Raw genomic sequence first — 6,709 nt, 5'->3', positions numbered from 1 at the left:
CAATTTTTGTTTTACATGTTTTTTTCTGTTCTATTTTGATTTAGTTAATTGCTTCTGGGGATCCTAGTTATAAATACTAAATAGTGCTTGGTATTATGTCGTTTTGAAGCTGATTGCGGTTCAATGAAGTGCGGCGAATAACATCAGAAGAAGCCCTCAGGCATGAATGGTTTAGGGAGGCTCCATTGCCAAAATCAAAATAGTTTATGCAAACATATCTAGCTCGACATGATCATGATAGGTACGATGCTTTAATTGTTAATGGTTGTGTCATTTGTTAGCATTATTAAGGAAATTGCTATTGGATCAATATGCAGATCATGAACATATTGTGTAGCTACATGGCTAATCAGATATGCTTTTGGTTTTAGGTGAATGCGACAGATTATTTAGAGTCCAGATCCTTTAGAAGAGTAGTGGAGAAAGGAGCTGCGACAAGGTGAACTAGGTGTTGGCGGGTTATTTTGTTGATATTACCAACATAGACATTTATGGGAGAAATTGGCATGCATTTTGGCAGGGTGTTGATTCCTGAGGTATAAATGGACATCATTCTGATTAAACTCTTCAAGGCCAGATATTATCAGCACTGGGAGTAGGAAAAATTGTCTTCGAGTGTTCAATAGTTCATAATGTTGATGAGCAAGCTTACGAGATCAGATTTGTAAGTGGAGGAAGTCAATAAATTTGGGCTTTTGCTACCAAGTAAAAAATGTTATGGATTTGTTTATTGGTTCATTGGGGCTAATGGTTTTAGAGTGCGCCATGCATGCAGTTTGCATCGCAAGGTGTGGCATAAGGACTTCCATTGGGGTAACCTTAGTTTCATTTCAAGGTTGTGCATGTAACATATTTCTTTGGCATATTGTAAGAGATAATCAAATTTTCACCAAAGTTGTGGGAAATGATATGGATGGTTTTTTTGCAATATGCGCAATTATTATTTTTTAATCTTGCCTTGTGTGTGCAATAGAATGCCTGGTGATAAGTGGAGGACAAGTTCTTTGATCTTTATACCATAGAACGGAAGGAAGGCAAAATACTGCATACAAGGTAATGATGCTTATGCAATCTTTCTGGAACCTCCACAATGAAGTTCCAGATGGTTTTTCTTTCCATCACTGATGGATTATTATTGGTGGCAGGCAGAAGGAATAGGGGAATAACTACTCTATTATGATTATCTTGTTTTATGTAAAAAGTAGTACTTTTACAGAGTATGTTACATGACTGGACGATTAAACAATTTAATGATATCAAGAAGTTAAGGCATGGAAGTTTGGAGGGTTTTGTTCGAATCATTGTGTTAGTCATCTTTGGGATTATAGCTACACAAAAATGCCTTGGTTTATCATGTTGTTATTCCACGAAGTGTTCATCCATTTATTTTACTTGGATATTCAGAGTGAATCCTTGTCAATAACACGCTTTTAGAGGATTTCAGACTACTTTACTGTTAGTTTCAGTGACTACATTGTAATGAATTCAACAATTTAAAAGCAATTAGCAACATGCTCTTCAGCCAAGATAGTTATTCTCTCGTGATACTTTCTCTTACCCTTGAGTCCATCAGCCTTTCACTGGGTGGCACTGTAAACAAGTTTTGGTAACTTTTTCCTCAGATATTTTGGAATGCAGTGTGATGGGTTAAAGAATATGGAGAAGTTGAGAGTCTGAATTAACCATATATTACATCTCTTACTAGTCCATGCATAAGAAGATCAATTTATGTTTCTCGTGATTTTTAAGAGCATTATCTTCTTTAAGAAGTATAAAATAAACAATAAGCAGGATTTGTAATAAGTCCAGGAGACAACCCCAAACACATGAAATATTCAACAAGATTTCCTTCCATAAAATTATAAGCAAGGATCATCTAACAATTGTTAATCGTCAAATTTCTGTGTTAGTGACTCTGGTATCAGAGATTCAAACTAGATGTAATTAGCCATCAATGTAGTATGGATTTACGAAACGCAACTCGGGTAGTTTGCTCCATGTTCGTTCGGGCTAAGAAAACTTAATTTTTAGTTTTGGATCCTTGCAGTTGCCTTCGAATTAGAGATGCATAGATACCATTCTTTTTCAACAATTCCTCATGAGTACCACTTTCAACTATCTGACCGCCTGACACAACTGCCATGGTAGTTGCACTTTAGACTGCTGAAAGTCTATGTGCTATAACTAAAATCGTTTGTCCTTTTATCAATTGGTCCATGGCATCCTGATTAAATACAAGCAAGGGCATTGTTAAGGAAGAAAATAAGATCAGACGAAAAATCAAGAGTAATAGAAGAACAAAGAGGCTATCATGGTTTGGGTCATGGTATCACCTGAACCAGGTATTCACTCTTTGCATCCAAAGCACTCGTAGCTTCATCCAAAAGAAGTACACGAGGATTCCTCAGTAATGCCCTTGCTATTCCAATCCGCTGTTTTTGACCCCCTGACAACTTCACACCATGCTCTCCAACAAGTGTATTGTACCCTTCCAGAAAATTTGATACAAACTCATGGGCATTGGCCATTCTCTGTATTTGTTGAGTCAGAAGTGGACAATGTTTCAAATTTAGGAGAATTCCATATTCATTGAAATAGTCAAATGAAGCAACTAATTGTACTCTCAATTTGATAATACAAGTCGCATGTTTCTAGTTCAAATCAAATGAGATTTAAAACATGTCTAAAGGTTTTTGAAATGCACGACAGCATTTTCAATGTCAATAGTGCTGGCTCTGCCTTTCAGTCCATATAGAATATTGTCTACTACTGAGCAGTTGAAAAGAACAGGTTCCTGGCTCACAATACTTACTTGCAAAATTTTCCAGTTGGTTTTAAATGAGTGCATGAAAACCAATTTTGCTTCCAGGTTGGTACTTTCCCCTGAAAAATCGAGTATAGTAAACATGAAAATAGATTGCCCCTTGTTTATATCTTCTAAAAATGTCTGATTATAGTAGGCACCCGCATTAACAGGTGTAATAGATGAACACATATTAGATAATATCGACACATCGTTCACCATTGATTCGAAACATGGTGCAACTCCTAGCTCATCAAACAATTCTATAGTCATTGCCTGCAACCCAACAGTGCCTCCACACACTCGTGGTTGATGCCTAGATGACAAAAACAATACATTCTTTAAACTTGTCTACTCTCAAACATTTCGAATACTCCATTGGACCCAAATTTAACAGAACCCCAAATCGGAATTACCTGTACTCCCATGGACCCAAATTTAGCAAATTCCTAAAACAAAATCAGATTATATGCATGGCTCATCCAAGGAGAGTCAAGATGTTTGCACAGTAAATTAGGAGGGAGATAACAGATATGCTTTTGAGGGACAAGATATTACAACAGGCCATTCTTTCATAGACTGCACTAGGAGCAGACAAGTACTTATCTTCACTAAAAACAATCAGTGATGTTGAAGTGTCAGTCTGCCAAAAAGGTACATTTATATTCTGTAATGTTCTCAATCTTATCGTGCCAGCGTTCCGCATAATCGGAAATTAATTCTTTTCAGAACTCTCATTTGATGTCAAACAACTCTCCATTGAAAAATATGTGACTTGAAATTGCTGATTAAGGCTATGCATAGCATGTACCATATGTTGATGCTACTTGTATAATGATGGCATTTTAGGGAAACTAGAAAAAGCATTGTTGAGGCATTCACTGGACACTTTTGAAGCCAATTTTGAGATTTCTGCACTGGCAGCTTCTAGTCCAACAGAACCCAAATTGTGGCCAGCAACAGTTTCCCTGGCCTTCTCCAGCACAAACTACAAGTGAAAGAAATTATAAGAGAGACATGTGTGAGTTTGAGAGAGTGTGACAACGATGATGAAGATAGAGAGATACATACCAAGGTATTGTTAGGCATTTCATAATACCATCCATTAACAAATGATGGGAATATAGCCTGGGTTGCCCTGACAAAAATAAGCATTGCTTTCATTCCCATCCATTCAAAGGAGAAAAAATGGTCTCCTTAAACCCCAAATATCAATCTACAAAATCAACAAAATCAACAAACACCGTAAGGGAGAAATTAAGTGTCATTGCAAAATTGGATATTCATTTCAATAAATTTATTTTGCAATGGGGATTCATCTACACTTCAGGTCAGGTTTATCAAATAGGGCTTATATATCTACTATTTAAAAATATACCTTGCCTATTAGTTATCCAACCTGGCAGTCATATGAAGTTATTCAGAAGAATGCTAGAACACATCCATCTTAACATTGAAATTGTTGCATCAAGGAATTTGATAGCGTTAACCACATCATAGATCATGCATTAATATGGATTTGATTAATTATACTAAATTATTCACTGCTAGATACATGCCATCTTAGTATTTCCACGAGTGATGAGAAATACTAGAAGATAAAAGGCCAAGAAAACAAGCTTGTTGCTCCTGCTGTGAGGCAAACATAACTGAAGTTGTATAGTTGTTTGTTCAGTGGAATACAATTATAATCTATATAAGCTATTTGAAACATAGGCCTTATGACTGGAAAGGTCAATACAAATTAAAATCTGATTCTATTCTGCATTTGCATATGATGCAACATAGGTATTAGGCTTTATATCACCCAGGAGATCATGGTTTATTGCATCATCAATGTAAATAAGACATCGATTTGAAGAACAAGGTACTTAATTTTTAACAACATGTTATTCTTGACAACGTCATGGCTTATTCTGTGTGCAAATTTGCATACAATCTCTTTGCTTTTTCCAAGGAGTGATGTTCTTCACAACATATCTCCCTGTGGGTGTCCTTAGTTCAAGTTTGGTGTCATTGGTGCACACAAAAACAAGTTTTCACCAAAGTAATTATATAGTGAGCTAGTGATAACAAGGATCTTCATATATGATACATGGAATTAACAAAGAGATTTTTTCCAAGATTTTGATACTCAATGGAGACGTAGTGGGTGCATATCATTCTACAACATTCCCATCTTTGTCCACCAGAAACTTAGTGAAGTTCCACTTTATTCCATTACCAAAAAGCCCACCTTTGCCTAACTTCAAGAACTTGTAGAGAGGAGATGCATTGCTACTATTAACTTCGACCTACATCACAGAATTTCTACTTAACACCAAGGATCCAATGAAGCAACCACATGGACTGGTTAAGTTTAAACTTTAAATGAATCCTCTAGCATAAAGAGAGAAGAAATCCAAGATGGTATAAAGATCAGAAGAGGTTGTCAGATTAATAGTTAATAGTTAAGAAAAAATTAATAGTTAGAGTTTCTTGTTGCTAAACAATTTCTTGATGGCTTAAGGGTTTCTCAATGGTTTCTCCAAAAGAGAATTTACCTTATAGATATTTTGAGTGTTGAACGTGAAATATCATTTTTGGTAGATGGACCCTTTAAGGAAACCAACAATATTTACTATAGGGCAAGTTCTTGCGTGTTCTTTCAGAGGACTCATGTTCATTTCTATGCGGGAGAGACCACTGGTGGATTCTAACATTCTGGCTGCCCTCGGCTGTGAATGTTTTATATGAAGGAAAAATACTGCATACAAGGTAATGATGCTTATGCAATCTTTCTGGAACCTCCACAACGAAGTTCGAGATGGTTTTTCTTTCCATCCCTGATGGATTATTATTGGTGGTAGGCAGAAGGAATAGGGGAATAACTACTCTATTATGATTATCTTGTTTTATGTAAGAAGTAGTACTTTTACAGAGTATGTTACATGACTGGACACTTAAACAATTTAATGATATCAAGGATGAAGTTAAGGCATGGAAGTTTGGAGGGTTTTGTTCAAATCATTGTGTTAGTCATCTTTGGGATTATAGCTACACAAAAATGCCTTGGTTTATCATGTTGTTATCCCACGAAGTGTTCATCTATTTATTTTACTTGGATATTCAGAGTGAATCCTTGTCAATAACAAAAAAGAGGTGACATGTATTTCTGGTAGAGAATCTGGGTCACCAAGATATTATTCGGACTGCTAGTCTTTTTGTACACTGATATTATGAATAATATTTGGCCTTGCTTAAAGCAATGACATATTTCTCCCCTGAAATATGAATGTACATAATTCTTATCTCTATTGTTCAAAATTTTTAAATTTGTTTGGAGAAAAAAATGTATATTTTACTTGTCAAGTTTTTCAAAAATTTGAATTTTGAAAGATTTATGGGAAGTAGTTGAACTTTTTACAACTATTATCTCCTATTTACTTCTCGTCATATTGTTCTGCCTTCTCTCTCTCTTTTTCTTTTCCCCATTTCATTCTCCTCTGTTTTCTATTTGCTTCTCGTCATATTGTTCTGCCTTCTCTCTCTATTTTTCTTTTCCCCATTTCATTCTCCTCCGTTTTCTATTTTCTTTGTGACGAAATTATTAGAATATTATATATTTAGAAAAATAAATTTTTATTTTGTATTTACCAAGCATTTAACTGGATTTCAAATTCTTAGAATATTTTGAAATATTATATATTTAGAAAAATGAATTCCTCACCGCGTTTACGAATTCCAAATTCTTAGAATATTTTGAAATATTATATATTTTAAAAAAATAATTCCATGCCGGAAACTATTATATAAACCGCCCATTTCCGCGAATACATAGATGAACAAATTTTAAAGATATTTGTGCAGATTAGATATCTCAAATTCTGAAAAGTTGTCCTAGAAGCTCTCTCTCGAGGAAGGAGA

At 35.1% G+C, this 6,709-nt stretch overlaps 1 pseudogene; it reads right to left on the bottom strand.

Moving 5' to 3' along the window:
* Nucleotides 1-2,020: 2,020 nt before the first annotated feature.
* LOC149217471 (ABC transporter B family member 25-like) lies at nucleotides 2,021-3,973 on the bottom strand (annotated as a pseudogene).
* Between the last annotated feature and the right edge of the window lie 2,736 nt (nucleotides 3,974-6,709).

This window comes from Pinus tabuliformis, chromosome 1_1, assembly GCF_031772625.1.
Source record: "Pinus tabuliformis cultivar Carrire ecotype Pingquan chromosome 1_1, CPIR1, whole genome shotgun sequence".
In the NCBI taxonomy this organism is placed as follows: domain Eukaryota; kingdom Viridiplantae; phylum Streptophyta; class Pinopsida; order Pinales; family Pinaceae; genus Pinus; species Pinus tabuliformis.
This window is presented reverse-complemented; position numbering and strand designations above follow the sequence as displayed.